Here is a 19,940-nt window from a genome sequence, read left to right on the forward strand (position 1 = left end):
GATTACACGGTCTTTGTTGTCATGGTTACAATGTAAACAGATACTTTCACATGGGAATCAAACACCGCTCTCCTGTGTCATATTCATCCATCCACCTCAACCTCCTCCTGACGTGGACTTTGTCTCTCTTTATACTACGTCACCGCACTTTCCCCTTTGCTCCCGTCATCATTACTACGACCACTAGATGTCGCCTAGCAACAAAACCTAACCCTGTCAGTTGCGAGGAATTTTCTTGGCCAAGGCAAATTCAATAAAACATGGCCTGTGTGTTGTGACAAATCTTTGAATCTTGAATTTTCTTTCTCCCATTCCCAAAATAGGTGGAGGACAGGAACTGTGAAAGGAGGTAAGGAGGTTGAAATGTGTCCTGAGATAAAAAAAAAAAAATCTGTCCGTTTTTCCTGTCTTCAGAAGTGGCCTGCGTCCTGTTACCTGTTTGTAAGGTCTCAAATAAACGTGTATGAATATTTGATTTTTTCATGAATTTCTATGGTGTTTGAGTCTGAGAGCACTTGTCCGTGTCAAGGTTAAATACATACGAGTAGATGGAGATCGTGTCCACCTCTGAACTGTGACGAGCCCTAAGACTCACCATGTATCTCCGTCCGACCACGGCGGACATCATAAGTGTCTATGACAGATCTGCAGTCGTCATAGAGACGAAGGAGATGTGATATCAATTAAAAACCTTCACAGTGTTGGACTTAAAAAGTGAAACTAATGAAAAGAGAGCTGGAGAGAGAAGGTCAGTCCTTTCTCACCTCCACACAGATGGCAAATCACGGCATGAAGGGAGTATGAATGTCAGGTGATGGTTTGTGAAAGTTACAGAAGTTGTCGGACACAGACCGACCCCCACCCCCCCGCTGGGTTTACCAGCATTTGAAAAACCAGGTTATACCTGCTAACTTTGGTGTGAAAAGGGTAAAAGTTATCCAACCATCTGACAGGCACTTTGGATGGAGTATACCGGCGAACAGGGAGAGACACTGAACACAAAACAGAAAATCAGATTGAGAGAGATACAGCAACTAATGTTTTTATAGTGATCAAATAAAAACTCACAAGCAAAGTCAAAACGCTTGCATGTAAGAAGACACACACACACACACATGCACGCACGCACACGCACACACACACACACACAGCAGAGACTAGAGAGGTCCAACTCTTCAATGTGACATTGAGCTAATCAGATTTGAGGGAGGAAAGTGTTTGATAAACAAATCGCTCCCCCTCACCCCCCCTTCTCTTCTATAGCTCTCCCCTACTTTCTCACTAATCAGTAGAAGAGCTTTTAGAGTGCAGAGAAGGATTCGTATTTACTCACTAATGCATGTCAACAACCAAATCTACTCCATGACGATGAATAAACAACTATTTACCCAATAACCACTCTTCGCAGGGAAAAGCTGCCTCCTTCACACAAGCCACAAAGCGTTGTTGCATCCCAACGAAAGGGATAGTGAAATAAATTCTAAATACAGTTAATGTGCATGTGAGAGCCCATGCAAGTGAGTGGGGCTCAAATCTGAGTCATTTGAAATGAAACATATTTCTACTTTAAAGATTACAGAACCACGGGAATCTGAGACTCCAATAAAACCAGCGGCTAAACCACAGTCAATAAAACCAGCTCATGTTCCATAGGGGTTGACCAATATGGTTTTTTCCAATATCAATTATTAGTAATCAAGGAGACTGACAACAGATATTTGGAGCCGATATATCAACACAACATACTGCTACAAAAAGTTTTTTTTAAATACTACAATATCGGACTGACAGTCCCACATTTAGCTGTAATGTCCAAATAGACAATCTCCCCCCACCTGAAGAAGCTTATTATTATTATTATTATCCATTCATGTTGAATAGATCTCTACACACCGTTACACACCGAATCACTTCCTCTTTTGCAAAAATAAAAGTGCAAGGAAGTTCTTTTTTTCTTACAACAATGCTTTATTTCAAGTGATTATGAGCTTTTATTCTGAAAAGTTATGACAGGAAGTTCCAAAGGCTCTGTTGCTTTTTTGATAGACATACGAAAATACGGCCAGTTCATCAGTAAATCAGTCAAACATTTAACATGTCAGTGTGGACCAAAGCGCCGTATGTGAACAGTAACAACGTAAACTCCAGCTGCACTTTTATCAATCAATTTATTAAATTAGCTATTGATTATGTTCTGGCGCACCATCTATTTGATTAGGAAAATCAAAGCCAAACTTATCTGCCAACCCCTGGTGTATGAGCAACTCTCTACAACAATTTGAATTAAACATTGCTCCAGCAAGAAGAGGCCGAAAGTAATCAGTAATCAACCAGGCCAATAATCGATCAACTCCTAATGTCTGATCATGATTATAGGTGTAGTGCTGCCGGAGCGCACCGAGACGACGCTCCACTACTTTTATTCTTCAAGTGATGAAATAAATGATCAGCAGTTCAGATAATCAGGTGGAAATACAGTATATCCACATTTTTACTAAAGCATTAAGGATAAGAAAAGATGTACCTTTATTGATCCCAGCAGAGGAAATTCAAATGGACACAGCAGCACAAAAGAATAGCAGCACAAGGGGGGAAATATAATACTGAATAAAATAAGATATATTATAAAAATACTTTATACAATAACATACAACTGCAGGTAGGCATATGTCCTAGAGAGCTAATAAAAACTAATGAAATGGTCAAGGTTGTCATATTGACATTTAAGGTGTATAGATTGATTTCCAAACGTCAATCATGCATTGAATAACAAGCAAGAAAACATTCCACCTTAAAAGATGGCTGCCGACAGTCTCTGAGCTGCTCAGCTGAATGAAATGGTTAACTATAGTAAAGATGAAAAGACAGAAAACATCCTTTCACCATCATTCACTCCTCTGTGATGCATTTACACAGAAACATGACAGAGTCAGTGTCATAGCTGCACTATAGAACTACAAGCAGCACCACACCTCTGATCATGATGGTCATGTTTGAGACAGACCTAAAGTTACAATGGCCAGCAGACTAGACCACAAGGACAGAAAGGTAGAGTTAGTGTTATAGACAGAGACTGTGTCCTGCGATAAATAACATTTCTTATGTGCAAAGAAATGATGCTGAAATACATAATGAAATATTGTAAACTAGACTATTTTAACCTGCAGAGGAGGTGTTCCTCACATCAGATTGGCCTATTTTTAAAAGTGTATTTACACTGCATATTTCTCCCCCTGCCAGTGGGAGGCAAAGAAACCCTCAGAAATTCACAGTCATTATCCGAGTTTTCAACTTTGATTCATGCCGACTTTTTACGAGACGAAAATCCGGTAAAAAAAAAAAAAAACCTTTATACTGCATGTGAGCAAATCAGCTCTGAGGATAAACAGTCATTCATCTGCAGAGTAAGCTGATGCGTTTTGTATCATTATTTTGCTTACAAAAGGGCGTTTGAGCCCCTTATAGAAATACATGTATCCTTATCAGACCTGCAGACTGGACAGGGTCATTATAGACCTGTACGGCAACACGCAGGGACAAATAGATGAAGGCTCTAAAGATACTGATTCCCTGTCTGAGGGGTCGTCTGTATGAAGGTACATATGTTGGACCAAAAGCTGAAGTCGCATGTTTAAGTTTTCACTTGTATAAACTATTCACACATGTAAGAAAAAAAAAACATGACAGCTTTTAAACTTGTATGTTGAAATCTTCACCCACAGAAAATATTCGCATCCCTGTTCTGAATGTGAGATTGATATTTACATAAATACAATTAAAGGCTGCGAACTTGTAATCCAACATTTTACTCCTATTTATTTATTTTCCTGTTCATTTTCCACAACAATCACAACGTCTCACCGTGAGTTCGCACATGTGCTCCCCCACATCACAGAGCCACAAATCTGTGCACAACTAATATGAGAGTTGTAGTTGAGCTGGAAAATGGACTCAAGTAAAATATGAGATAAATATGAGTAAATACTGAATTACGCAGCTCTCATTGTATTTATGTAAACGTGTGAGACTTAGCATTCTGAACAGGCGTGTTGATAATTTCATGAGAGTGAAAAAGTTCAAATTTTTGTTTTTGTGTTGAGCTGACGTGTGTGAATATGTTACACAAGTGAGGATTTAAACACATGAGTTCAGGTTTTTTTGTTCTACAGATTCTCGCATTTTACAACATATTTCCATTTGTAGTTTCAGAGACTGTCCCAACATCCACTGTGGTTAAAAAGGGCAGAAACTCAATCCAGATAGACTTCAAGTCTGTCTCACGACTCACACGACACACACATGCAAACACACTCACATTCACACTCACGCTCGCACTCACATTCGCACCTAAGAGTTTCCAGTTCACCGTGATCCGACCGTCTCTGGCCTCTTATGCAACTAATGTTGAATCTAATCACAGGCGTTCATGTAAGTCTGCAAAACTAAAGCAGTGAATAATCATCAGTCAGTTATCAAGATGAAGGTAGAGATATTTGATTATAACACTTCTACTAATCTAATTTATTCACAGAACAATCCCAACAACAATTTTGAAAATTGATTAATCATAAAATTTTACGATATTTTTTTTCTTATGACATTGTAAATTGAGTATCTTTAGATTCTGAAATGCTGTTCAGACTTTTATTTTTCACAAAGGTGACGATTATCACAAAAAACAATGGACGCTCATAGTGAAAATGACAGAGAGGAGGAAGAGAGGAAGAGAATGAGAGGAGGAAAAGGAGAGGAAGGAGGGGAGGATGAGGGGAGGAGGAGGACAGGAGGGGAGGAAAAGGAGAGGGGGGGGGGGGCAGATCCAAAGAGTCTTGTTTGGCAGTGTTGCAGTGATAATGAGACACATGTCACCATGTCACCTCTCCACCTCTTTAACATATGAAACCTTCCACTTCGCCTACACTGCCGCCCAAATGTAAGTCCATCTGTCTATTAGCTGCCATTTCATCATGCATCATTACTCAACAACCTAACCTGCTCCATGTCAAACTTCCCAGTCTGTACATAATATATAGAAGTAGTTCCAACAATGAATTTGAATTAGGGTAAATGAATGCTCACACATTTCAAATGAAAGTGTTTGTTTCAACATCACGGTGCCCCCGTGCACAAAGCCAGGTTCATAAATCAAGTATTTTCCCAGTTCGGTGTGGCAGAACTTCACTTGCTCTGCACGGAGCCGTGACCTTAACCCCCATCAACACATGTGGCACGAACTGGAACACGGACTGTGAGTCAGCCCGCGTTGCCAGACATTAGTGGCTGACCTCACTAATGCTCTTGTGGCTGAATGGGAGCAAATCCCCGCAGCCAGGTTCTGACATCTGGTGGACAGCCTGAAAGCAGGGGAGAGGAGGCTGTCACTGCAGCACATTAAAGCCCATGGAGCTCCTCTGGGATGAACTGGGCAGAGAGTGAATGCAAAGAAAACCTGCAGGTTTCTGTCAACATTTGTGGGAACTTCTGCAACAGTGTTGGGACGAAGCCTCTAAACAATATTTGATTTCCATCATCGTAGGAAGAACGTCACTGGTGAGTTCGGGTGCTGCGTGAGTCAAACATTTAGATTACATCCCTCTCTCTCATTGTGCTCATTTGTGTGAAGGTTCAGTCTATCATCATGTCTCTTCAGCATCGACTGCCGAATACTTCGTTTTGGGAAAATTTCAAACACAGCTTACCAAAATTCAAGCAGCGCAACTTACCAGCAAAGAGGTCAGTCAGTGTGTCAGTGTATCCATCTTAATTGTTAAATGCTTATTTCTCTCTGTAAGTACATCCATTCATTCCTTTTTCAGTGTTTTGCATCTCTTTTAACTAGAGGTTTTTTCACACTGCCAAGGAAGCAGGATAACATTCTGCTCGTAGGAGGGCTGGCTGAGCCGCGCTGTTCCTTTTCCATATTTATGACTGAGAGGTGTGCAAGGAATTGCTTCCACACCCCCTCCTACTTCATCTCCTCTTCGTCTTCCAACTATCTATCTATCCATCTGGTCATCCTGCCATAGTACCTGCTTGCTGATCAGTGGGTTTTTCCACAATGCTGAAAGTATATTTGGAATAATGAGTTGTTTCAGTTTCAAACGGCAGCCCACCTTGTTCTTCCACGTCTTTCATAACCCGACCTGGTTTTTGCCTACGATTTAGTAGCAGTCCGTACGGTGAAGTCTTCTCTTCTGTTGATTTCTCAGTTTTTTCATACCTTTGACTTTTGCATTATAAAGTTGTATTTTTTTTTTAATTTCCCCACGTGCTACACACATTCAGAATCAGCACAACCACAGCTAATTACATATGTCACTAAATAAAGACTTCTGTAAACTGTAATAGAGGAAAGCAGCCCATAAAACAGGAAATAACAAAAATCGGACCTTCACTATTTCCTTATTTTATGGATAAAAGCTGAAAACCATAAAAACAAAACAAAACTTCAGCACAGAAAGTTGCAGTATTCATGAACATTTTCTTTTTTCTTCTGCTTTATAAATCAGCTCCAGAGTCTCCGCTGCACTAAATACGTGACTGGTCACATCCTTCTGTCTGTTTTCTGTCACGACAATAAACTCAGAACGACTTCCCATCACTTTGAGTTCCTAAAACAGCACTGCTCCCATTTAGTCTGGGTATACAGCCAAGGCGGGCCAAGCCTCTGAATCAGACACTCTGATTGGCTCTACACACCACTAGCATAAAAATGCTAATGAGAATCGATGGATAAATCGATACAGCTTTTCTAACTTTACAGGTTAGTTTATGGATTAAAGTGAGTCACATGGACAAACAGGAGTTGTTGGAAAGTGCTGACTGTTGGCGTTATATCATCAGGGATCTAACCCTGAAGGGGCACAACCTTATGGTGTTTGATCTGTTTCATTAGTATCATTATTATCATTATCGGTAGTACTAGTAGTACTAGTAGTACTAATATTATTATCATTTGTCTTCTGCAGCAGCACAAATTGCAGCTGGACAGAGCCAGCAACATGAAACTGAAAATAATATGCACTGAGACATGAATCAGCCAGATGGTGGCGCTGTCATAAACGGTCAAAAGATCAATCTTGAAAAGCTCCATGTCGATCACACCATAGATCTGATCGACTTGAAATTTGACACACACACGTCCAGCTCAATGTGTTCTACAAAGACAGTGACCTTGGACCTTAAAAAACCATCATAATGGATTTTTTTTTTGCTAATTTGTAAAATTTTGGAAACTTTTTGGATATTTATTTTATCAACACCAAACTAAGTATAAAGCCTTGAGGGACTGAGATACACATTTCTGCTCTGAATGAGAAAGATCGGTCAAAACACATGGAAACCACTGACTAAATTAACCTCACAATAGGCGGGGCTTTGTGATTATTGCCATAACTCATTAACCATTTGTCTTGATAGATATCTTCAGGCCAGGTTTGGGAATAGGCCTATCAAACAGTTTTGAGCCCTTCCCATAGGGGGCACCACAAATACCTGAAATGTGTACCTCAAAACTGGGTGGTCAGAATTTCACCAAATTTGGTACACGTGCTCTGGGACCAAAAAAATGAAGTGTCATATTGATTTTTGAACGTGAGCGTAGCCTCTCTGCCATCTTATACTGTTGCTCAATCTGCGTGAGCTGGAACAGACTGGAGATATGGAACTTGGAACCATAACTAGAAATGATGTGCGAATGCTTCACACAAAATATGATGGCAATCAGCCCAATAATTAACACTCAACAAGGTGATACGTTTTGGTGGGTCCACCCTCTCAAATTTTGAGTCCTATTTAACTTTTTGAATTTTGTTTTTATCAGCACCGAGTTTGGTCTACTACCCCAGCGGACAGAGATAAACATTTCTCTTATAAATGAGCAATCGGTCAAAAAAAGATTGACACCATAAACCAAAATAATTTTTCTAAGGGTGGGGCTGAGAAAATAAAGGCCATAACTCAATCTGGGTGATAACGATCTAACTAGCTGTATCTAACTGAGTACTTTTACAGTGTGTAATATTTAAAAAAAAAAGTGTTTTAAAAGTGATATGTTTACCTGATGGGATTGTAATGTTGAAACATTTCTCTGTTTTTCTGCCTGATAAAATACTGACATATTGTGGCTTAAATGTCATAGGGAAATGAAAATCTACTGTATAAGCAAATGACTTTGGATTAATTTATTTTAATTGCTTTATCTGTTCTTAAGGTTTGGCTTTATATTACTTTTACTTTTTCTCATCATTTTGCTGAGTTTCTTCAAAGATCTTTTGTTTATTTTTTACTCAGTCATCTAACTCAGTGTATCACCGAGATATGTGAACATCCTGTTTTGAGTTCAGCTTGATTCTAGAGAACACTTAGTGATGTGGGATACTTCATATGCATATACACATGGTGGTTAAAAAAGTCTGATTTTCTCTCCTGATTGGCTTGAGGGTTAATGATCAATCAAAGGAGAGGGAAAACAAACAAGAACACACCCTACACAAAATCAAAGATAGTGATGGTTATGAAAAAGCAAAACACTGTTTACATAATAGGAGGTTCAGACCAAACACACTCTTAATCAAATACAACAGAGAATCACAATGATGCCGTTTAACCCTTTGATGACTATCGTCCCTTCGTATGAGAAATCAACTGGCTGTAGCTTCTGCTGCATTCGGACTCACATGGTATTTGAGATTTTAACAGCTCCAAAAATCTTTTAAATAATGCAACAGGTCTGTTAGAGAGCGAGACTGCACCTGCTGCACCCGGCAGCTACAATATTTCATGTGAGAAAATATGCCCATAATGTGAGCAAGTAAAAAGAAAAAAAAAAGAGAAAGAGAGAGAGAGAGAGAGAGAGAGAGAGAGAGAGAGAGATGTTATGTAAGGTAATTGTTGAATAAGTGGAAAAAAGTGAAAAGTTAGTAAAATTTCTGATTTAAGTGCAAAGATCAAAAATGATGAAAAAAATCAGGTAAGGGAGGGGCGTACTCACAAAAACAGCCATGTTTACAGTAAGATTGGTTTTGGGAGGAGGAAGGTCATGGGTGTAGCGAAGTTTAAAGTGATGGCCTTTAAGTCTGTGTCTCTGAAGTCATGTCTGAGGTGAGAAGGTCAGAGTGAGAGTAAAAATAAAAATAAAACTAGGGACCAGCAACTAATAGCTGATAGCTACAGCTGAGCACAGGCTCCAGACTGAGTGCATCTCTGGAGACTATAATTAACACCAGGAGAATCTAGTGGTATTGACAACATGCTCAGTGAGCTGTGAATTAATTCCAGTGATCAACAGGTGACAAGAAACACACTAATGCACCAAGAAAGCCGGTGAAGAAGAAAAAGACTGCAAGCTAATAAACATGTATACAAACAGTGCAGAACTCAAAAACCAGCTTTGCACATGCTTTATGAAGAAGGAAACACATTCACATGTTTGCTAGATCTCAAGGATACATACAATAGATTTTGGTGCATGTAAACAGAGATTTTGTTTGTTTGCAAAGGAACTCCACAGGGGAGTTTTAATTAATCAGGGAAACCACCAAGTGTTCCAGGATGATCATGAAGACTGGGAATGAGAAGAGCTGGAGCATGAGCTTCATAAACTCCTTAATGAGGGTTTACAGAGAGTTTAATGTGGGCCATCTACAAGAGTCACAACTGAAGAACCACAGCCAAGGTTCTTGTCAACAGTTACTCTGGTCAACGTACATGCAGTGATATATAGAGGTCTATTTTGTAGATAAAACTAAGACTACAGCTGCAGTGAGAAGAAGACATACACTGGGATATGTCTGAAGGCATTTTGATTATACCAATAAAAGTAAAAATATATAACAGGGGGAAAATAAAAGCAACACAGCAAACCACGTTACCAGTGGATATGATCATAACAAAAAGACTAATAGAAAAATAGACTAATGTAAACTATGTTCAAGGAGAAATCGAGGTTGTAAAACACTTGAACTCATCTGGGCCCACGCTGACATCTCCACTGCACTACTTTGAAGTTTAATTGCGAAATATTTTTCTCACTTAGCGTCAGTCTCTTAGGATCGCGGAGCAAGGATTTCTTTTAAGAGCCACCGTTCTGCACTCGTCTTCTGGAGATAATGCACTGAAACATTCTTGATGAGGGAAAATCTGCTTCTTCTTCTTCTTCTTCTGTTGCTGCCCACGAGGGGAATGTAATAGCATCCACTTTGTACTGTGCATCCACGTACGTAGTGATACTTTACTTTGTTGATACTTGCCTGCTAAAAATAATAAAACAGTAAAATGTGTAATCAGAGAGCAACGATTTTCTGTTTGATTTGAACGGCTGATGTTCAGTGTGTGCTCCACACCCAAACTAACAGATCACTAATGAAAGGTTGATGCAGTACACTGGTTTGAGATTTGAGCAAATCTCTTCACAGATTAAAATCTTTAATGGTTTTAATGAGACACAGACAAAATAAATGGTTGTGTAAAAAAAGCGTAACAGAGGGCTAGAATAAAAAGTGATGTTCTAATTATTTTTTTTTATAATTTTGACATTGTTTGAACATGTATCATTGTTTTTCTTTTATATAAAAGCATGTAAGTATCTTCCACATTCACTTTGTGAATGTTTAATCTCTGTCGATTGATTGATTGTATTTGTATGTTGCCATATTTTGTCATGAAACTAAAACTGTGTCTGCAGACATGCAGTTTAGTATTTGTCTGTTGCTTACATTCTGTCTCTTTTTAATTAATTAATTAATTAATTTCGGTAGTAGAGAAGAGTATATGTATGTTTTATTTGCTGTGGTCATTTTATTTTGTTACCTTGGTTACCATGTTCCCTGTGTCCTGACCCTTGCAATTGTGGTATTCAGATTATTTCCATTAATATCAGTCTCATGAACCATACATTTTAAAAAGGTTAATAAATAATTTAAATGATCAAAATAAATCTACTAAAATCATCAGTGTGTACAGTAAATTGAGTTATAATTATATTCATAACACTAGTGAAATAACAATGTAATGAAGCTGGTCAGAGTACCTGGATGACGTTGGTTAATTACAGCAAGAACAATCAGGCTGTTTAGTGAAAATATTTAAGGGTTATTATTAAAGCATCAACCGGACAGTCAGTACTATTCAAGCATAATAGACACAAGGAACGAATGGTAGATCCTTAAATCCTTGCTAGACTGGTGAGACTATACACTCACCAAGTACTTCATTGGGAACACCACAGCTGTTGGACACTGTCCTTTGAGACTTTGCTACATGTCAACTTGATTACATCACATAATGTCTCCAGATTTGAGCCTGAAGTTTGCTGAACTCCCTGTCATGTCGATGAAACCAGTTTGAGGTGACTTCTGACAAACTCTGAACCGACCATCTTCCGCCTCAGCATAAATCCAGATCCATCAGACCAGGTCTTCAACTGTCCAGTGTTGCTGAGTCTGTGCCCACTGCAGCCTCAGGTTTCTGGTCTTTGTGACAGCAAGTGGAACCTGAAGTGGTCTTCGGCTGTTGTAGCTCATCTGCTTCAAGGCTGGATGTGTTCTAAAGAGTGGTTATCTGAGTGACCATAGCCTTTCTGTTAGCGCCTCTCTTCAACAAGGCATTTCCATCCACAGAGCATGATGCTCACTGGATGGTCTTTGTTTTTGACTCCATTCTGAGTAAAAACTCTCGAGAATGAAAATCATCAGTTTCAAAAATACTCAAACAAGCCTGTCTGGCACCAATGATCATGTCAGATCACATTTTTTCCCCACTCTGATGTTTGATGTGAACATTAACTGAAGCTCCTGACCTGTATCTGCAGGATGTTATGCACTGTACTGCTGCCACATGATTGGTGGACTGTCCTTGAAAGTTTGAGAACCGCTGCTTAAACCCCATGGGCCATCTGTGCAGAGACCTGAGGAAGGCAGTTTGCAGACACTTCCCATCCAATTTGACAAAGCATGAGAGGATCTGCCAAAGAAAATGAGATAAACTGCACAAATCCAGCTGTGCAAAGCTTGTAGAGACATACCCAAGAAGACGGGACACTGTAATTACTGCCAAAGTTTTGTACAAAGTGCTGAATTAAGGGTCTGAATACTGAGGGTGGGAGAAAAAAAAATCATTTGAATTAAGTATCGCCATTCTTTATTTATTTATTTTTAACAATTTTTTTTTATCACCACACTGATTCCTGAATCGATATTTACATTGAGCTATAAAGTAATAACAGCTAGCAGGTAACAGTTATCCTTGTTCACACAGCAGCTGGAGGTTTCCAGTTTCCTCCATGTTTAACGGGGCTGCTGACTGCTACCTGTTTAACAGCTAACTGCTAACTGTTACTATGCGGCTGTCCGTCGACCGGAAGCTTCAGGTTCTCAGCTACTTCAGAATAAAAGCACCAATTGTTCCATTTTGATTCACTTTACTTTATTATAACAGTTGTTTATTTAACTTTATTGTAATAGTAGTTTATTTTACTTGACTGATGTTGTTTTGTTTGCATGGCTTTAAGACAGAGCCAAGTGGTTTATAACAATAATGCTGCTGAAATAAAAATGTAAAAAGCCTGACACATGACGTGCATTGATTTTGGAAATATGACTCATAATATCCATAGTCTCTGAAAGTGTATGATTCAAGTTTTTCCACGTGTTTAGAAAAGGTAACAAAAATTGCAATAAGTCATAACACGGAATCGCAATACTTAAAAATCACAATACAATCTGCATCCAAATATTGTGATAGTATTGAATCGACTTAATACTGTTGTAAATGAAAGATTTAAATTTTTGATTTTTAATAAATTTACACAAATTTGTGAAGATGTGTTTTCACTTCTCATTGTGGGTTACTGGATTTAGCTTGATGGGCAAAACGGTAGTTTTTATCATTTCATCATTATTTAAACTTAAATCTACAACACAATAAACTAAATGCAGAAAGTGAAGGGGTCTGAATAACCACCGTATATGCATATAGAAATACTGCACCCACAAATCCCAGCACTGACTCACATATACTCATCCTTTCTGGAGAGATAGGTGAGTGTGTGACGGCCTCAAACCAACAGCTACAGATGACCTCACAAGACCCTTGAGGTTGTCATGGCAGCGTCAACCTTGTTCCCACAACACCACACTGTTCCATTACTGAGGAACATAATTTATTTATGAAACCATCACTTTACAGGCTCACTGTGTGTCTGAATGTGTGTCTGAATGTGTGTGTGTGTGTGTGTGTGTGTGTGTGTATGTGTGTGTGTGTTTGTGTGTGTGTGTGTGTGTGCGTGTGTGCGTGTGAGACAGAGAAAGAGAGAGAGAGAGTGAGAGAGTGTCTCTTCACATGACAGCAAGTATGAGGTTATATTTGCAAGGATTGTTTGTGTGTACTTGTGTTGTTAGATGTGTGAGGCTGCACAGCCATTTAACAAGACAAGGTATAAACCTAGTACAAGGCTGGACTGTGCTCCCACATAACTCCCAGACAGGATTTCTTTCCTAGTCTGACCATGTGCCTTGCCCTTTCTTCATGAGGTCTCATGCTTGATGTGATCATACACAACGAAACAAAATGCTAACTGGACTTGCCAGAATTAAATCCCCCTTTCAGTACCATGGAAAGAATGACTGGGCCAGGCGTGCCAAAACATTTATTTACAAACTTAACTACTTAATAGATAATAATCTGAAAATGCAACTGCACATTATGCTGTCAGCATAAAAATAAATAAGCTATTGTCAGAGGATCGCGAGTGCTGACAGTGAAAGTCCATTTCTGACTTTATTGTTGTTTACACTATAGACTGTTCCATAGTCCTACTGGCCATCAGGAGCACTGGCCGCCACATCAGTGGACCAGTCAAAAAATCCATCAGTCTTTACCGGCCATTCAGTGTGCCCTCACCAATGTGACCCGAGCTGCTGCTGCCATTATCACTTTTGAGGGGGAGGATAAATTTTGTCCCCAGCAGGACTAAATATGATTAAGCAGAGTCGGGGCTATATAGACAGGAGGTGACAAACTCCCAGTGCCTGTCGTATAATGAGCATGCCAGTTAAGCATAATGTACATTTCTACTGATTTACTATTTTCACAACTTTGTTGGACTGAGGGCTACGCCTCTTGTTACAGGGAGTCACTCAGACTGAGCCACACTTCCAATTCACTGTTCTTCATCTCCATGATCTTAACTTACCTTAACTACTGTATGTTTATTACATGTACCATTATTACTAAAGGAGGCAAAGGAATAACTAAACATAGGACACAGCGAGCAGAGAGAGCAGGAGAGAGGGAGGGAGAGAGAGAAGTCATCGGTAACTGCTAAGCTAAAGAAACTAGCAGATCTCAATATCTTGTAAACAACAGAAACACCAGCAACAGGAAATGAGATAATACCCTTACTGCAGCTCAGCAATACAAGCCCTGTTATGAAATAAAGGGTTTCTGTCCACTGAAACTGGGGGGGGGGGTTGTTCACCTCCATGGCAGACTGACCTGACCTCAACACCCTTTGTTACATGACTTCACATTGTTAAATTATAATTGTTACATAATCTAATAATGTATATTATATTATTATAATAAAACATGTTTAGAATTTTATTTTTATATTACATAAATAATACATACTATTCTGTCACCACCGCCTCACTATCATCATATCGTTCTACATTATTTAATATTATATTCTATTACATTTTATAATATGAATATTAGCGTAGCAAGATTCATTCATTTATTTTATTTATTTAATTCATTTTATATTATTACATTGACAGTATAGCATATAAATTATTATTATCATTTGTATTATTTTAAAATTATTTTATTTTTATTACATTTTAATTCTGATTATATTTATATTACATCATTAATGTCTTCTGTACTTTCCTTTTCACCCTCTCACAAAAGACAGATACATAACATAGATAAATACGACTATAAACCTGATGATGTAATAGAAAGTGTTCACACCAAATCATTTTGAAAGAGCAATGGTGAATGGGAAAAGTTCAACACTCTAACAACTAATAGTGTAACTTGATCAGTCACTCAACTCTATCACTCACTCACTCAGTCACAGACATTCGTGGATGTAGTGCTGGTCCAGCCAGAGAGCTGAAACTAGGCTGAGATTACTGTGGGATGTATGGAGGTTGTGAGTAGTGAAATGGCATCATTTCTATCTTTGTACTTCATGCTGTCAGGAGCTCTAGCCTCATTGGAACTGTTGATTATGGGTAAGAATATAATACTGAAAAGTTAGGACCTTAATAAGTAATAAGTGTTACAATGTTTGCAAGTAGGACTTGGTGTCATTCAAGGTATTTGTTCATGTTTGATAATGATAGAGACTTTACTGCTGTGCTGGTTGCCAAACGAAAGTCCTTAATCTGAATGAACACACACTCATTTCATTTGGAAAAAAAAAAAAAGGTGAAACATTTTGACTTGTTGTGGCTCAGCAGAGGTGGAGGTTCTGTCATAGCACATACACGTTACAGCACATATGACATCCAGAACATGCAGTAGCACATCAGTATTGAACATGTTCCTGGGCCATTACAGTCATTCTATACTGCACAAGTATGAAAACAGGATGTTGTGATAACACATTCATAAGTTTTGCAGCTTCGGTTTCATTTCAGCTTTAAATACCTGAAAGTAAAGGACATGGCCATTAGTAGAGTGCTGATTAGAGCAATGATATATCATAGAGCACAAAATGGGAGCGGGAAATCTACCTGAGATGTGTGTGTGTCGGTGAGTCTGTGTGCGATAACCTTGTGTTTGTTCGCTCCCTGTCACTATCTAAGGCGCCTGCAGTCTGAAGGAAAGCATCTGGTTTCAGCATCTGGACACACACACACACAGACACACACACACACACAGATTGGAAGTGTGTTTGATAGAGTCAGTGAGAGGACACCAAGAAGGTTATCTCTGATCACAGCCTGCAGTTATTTTACACATGTACACACACACATAGACACACACACACACACACACATGCACGCACACAATGAACAGAAAAACAAAGACAAAGACAGAAGCACCCTTTTAAAGATTCAGTCTCTCTCTCTGTCTTACTCACACACACAGAGCTGTCACACTTCCTTCCATGTTCACACATACAGGGCACCAAAGAGCAGCAGATATTTGGCATCAGTGAATCAGCAAACCTCCAGCAGCCTGATAATCCAGACAGATGCTGTTCATGTCTTCACTGACTTCCATTTCATTACATGGGCTTATCTTTGTGATGATGCAGATGTAGTGTTCCTTAAAGGGACGCTGATGGATTACAAATAAGCTCTTTGATGTAGTCACCACTCACTGTCCATGGGAGAAACCGTTCCTCTGTGTAGAACATGTTCACTTATGGCAATATGGTAGTAATGTTTTGCATCATGATGATACATGGGTGCGATATTGATCTTTTATTAAAATTAAATCTGGTCCAAAGCTCCAGTTTAAAACGTTAAATCATCATGGGATGATAAAAAAAATAAAAATAAAAATGTTTGGGAGTACATTAAGAAACAGTTTTAAGAGCTTTGACTGTAATGATCTGTGCTGCTGCAGTTACTCACTTTTCAGGGGATAAAGTAAGAGGGCAGAATATAATCTGTGGGATTTCTATGAATTTGGTTGAATTTGATTGGAGAGAAATAATCATTATCATGATGCTGACAGTCTCCAATGCCCACGTCCCGTCATCCTCTCAGTGCTCAGCTCCTTCCTTCAGTCAACATCTGGTCATGAGCTGAGGTTAGTTGGCAGTGGGCTGACACCAAATGTTTTCATTCGTAATGAAATCTGTTTTACATTCTTGTTTCCCAAAGCTAGGGATGACAATTTTAATCAGTGGTCTCCCACGTTAACAATAAATAGTCAGTTCCACAGTAATTTATGAAATACAGTGTTTTTTTCCCTGACATGACCTATGTTTGCTGCAAAATCAGACTAAATTAGGAAGTTAAAGAACAGATTGAGGGATACTATGTTACTTATGAATTAAACAAAACAAAACTATGACTTGCTGTGGAGCTTCCACTCCTGACTGCCGATATTCAGTGATTATCCAGACAAAGTCCAAAGTATTGACCTGTGTTAAGTGAACAGCTGCTCACTGCTTCTGCTGAAGACATCACTGGGTGAACCTGACAGCTGCTCAACAACAACTCCGTGGGATTTTCACAACTGCTGCAGACTTATTTCTTCCTTTGAAAATGAGGTGTGATTGATTTATAATTTGTTCAGCCTCTCGTCTTCTGCATTGTCAATCAATATATTTATCATTGATTAAATTATTAATTCCAATTAAAGTTATAATCTATAACCTTTCTACATTAAAATGTCTAAAAACAACTACAGCTATGTTCTATATGTTGTTGAGTTGTGTTCTTACATTATCACAAATGTTTCCATCAATTCTCAAACCAGAAAAATCTGTGATTTTAATCATGGTAACGCTCCGTTTCATTGGTCCCTTGTCAGTGACATCATATTCTCTGTGGTCATATGTCAGTGTGTTTGTCTGACAGAAGCTCAACATTGACATTATCTAGTTTTAAGTCACATAGACTTTTTACACCTTGGTGGTTTTCAGTGGAGGAAATGTTAGACAGCTCAGCTCCCAGCTGCTGGAGACGTCCTGTCCTGTGTCACTGAAGAGCGTCAGTGAATCTCTGATCTTTAAAGGTAAACTGCTTTCTGGGTGTTTCTACTGGTTTTAATCCCCTGGTGTGTTTGTTATGGAGAGGAGGACACCTCTGTGGATAATTCAGCTGCTGGTAAAAACCTGCTGAACGTCTGCTTCATAAGTTATCAGAGAAACAATCAGAACAAAGGTTAGCATCAATCTCAGCTCCAGCTCTTCCCTGAGTCTCTGTCCTCCGTACAGCGTCACTCAAACACTGACTTTAAATGTCAAACTGCTTTAGTCAGTGTTTTTAACAGTTAGAAACCGGGTCTGTTTGATTTCCTGAACCACTGACACTGAAGGAATCTGAACCAGGAGGAGCTTACAGTAATGGTGGTGAAGACAACTCCCATGATCCCACACTATTTCATGACATCAGTCAATGCCATCTTTTATTGTTTTGATTGAGAGCCACTTTGAGGCAGAATTGTGTTTATCTGAATATCAATTCATCATTGACAAACCTAATCCATAAAACTGGATCAAATAATAAAAAAACAGTTTTGCTTAAATGAGAGCTACACATTTTGTATTGTGGCAAGCTTGCATGGAAGAATACTACGAGGCAGAGATCTTAGTTTCTTTAAGCAAGTCCTGTGCCATAATACACCGCGAGACTACAGGATATAGAGAGCTGAGTGCAGATCACAAACATTCGCTGGAGGTCATCAATCACCACAGGAGCCTCAGTTATGGTGGCCCACTGGTAACTACAACCCAAAACAGTCATAGCCACAAAAACACAGAACAACCACCTCACACATCCGCAATCAAACATGAATAACATCAAACCTGAACACAGCATTAATAAAACAAACATGAAAACATAAACATGAACACTCCTATAAGTCCTTGTGCTTGGAAATTTCAGTAGTCATAGCGACAACTCCCTTCGGTCACTACAATATGTAAGTGTATTTGAGCCGGATGTCCTTGAGCTTCTTTTCGCATGATCCTTATAAGCAGCATTCACTGACGTTCTCTACTCAAGTAGTATATTTTTAGTAGGCAATTACAGAGCAGTCCTCAGTTCAGTCAAGAGGATATTCTTTCAATGTACTTCTTTTGTTTGTTTGGAGAATCATGCTATTACAAGTATTAGGACCACAATGAGGAATATAATAATTATATATAATAATTAATTAATATAATAATTAATAATAAAATAATGTTATAATATTCCAACAAAAAAGTTGTAATATTACAAGAATTAAAAAAGGAAACTTTGGAAAGAGAAAAAGAATATTACATGAACCAATAAACCTGGTGAAAGGACAGTCAGTGTCAGCCAGAGCTGCTTCTGGCAGCTGCTGTTTGACTGTCTAACAATAGAATAAACTCAGTTTCTTCACAAGCTTTTCAGTGTCCTGATGCTGATGATGATGATGATGATGAGCCAAAAGATGAAGTATCTCCACATCTGTGAAACCTCTGCTAAAGTAGAACTTCACAGGATGCTCCACTTTCCTCATTTTAAAGCTTCTGATATTTTAATCAACACAGAACCTAAAATAAGGACATTATTCTCATATTATGACTTTATTCTTTTAAAATTAGGACTTTGTAACTGTAATATTATGACTTTTTCTTGTAATATTATGACTTTATTCCTGCAATATTATGGCTTTATTCTCAAAATTTCAGATTTTTTTTTTCTGCCATATACTATAATAAAATCAGGTGAAAAATCAGATTAAAAATCAGGCGTGACAGCACCTGTGACTAATTTGTTTATGTCAACAGAAAACTCGAGTGAAACAGTTGTGGCACGCCATAAACATAAACTATCTACTAACAGTCATTTTTAACAGCCAAGATATTTAATACAAAATATAAGCATCTTCCTCCTCATATGTGAGAGGGCTTGTACAATCTGTGCTACTGTACTGTGTACTCACTCTGCACATTACTGACTCAGTTCTACAGTTGCTTGTATGTGTGTAATGTTAATTGTGTGGGTGCATATCTGCGTTTGTGTCCCTCCCTGCTGGAAACCGCAGGGACCAATGACAGGCCCTCTCGGAGCAATTTGAGCCTATGAAGATGTACTAGCGGGAAGGTTGAGAGCTAATTAGAGCAGCAGAGGAGCATATAGACCGTTCCAAGTATCCGCAGTGGATCTGTGATTCATTTACTATGGTTTGGGACTGATTTAATACCAAAATGATCTGCCACCTCACAGACCTTGGCAAAAAGGGAATCAGCTGTAGCCAGGAAAGTAGCAACCAGGTACAAG

Source organism: Seriola lalandi, unplaced genomic scaffold (assembly GCF_002814215.2).
Source record: "Seriola lalandi dorsalis isolate HSWRI2012SDOR001 ecotype SW California unplaced genomic scaffold, Sedor1 jcf7180002055006, whole genome shotgun sequence".
Taxonomy (NCBI): Eukaryota; Metazoa; Chordata; class Actinopteri; order Carangiformes; family Carangidae; genus Seriola; species Seriola lalandi.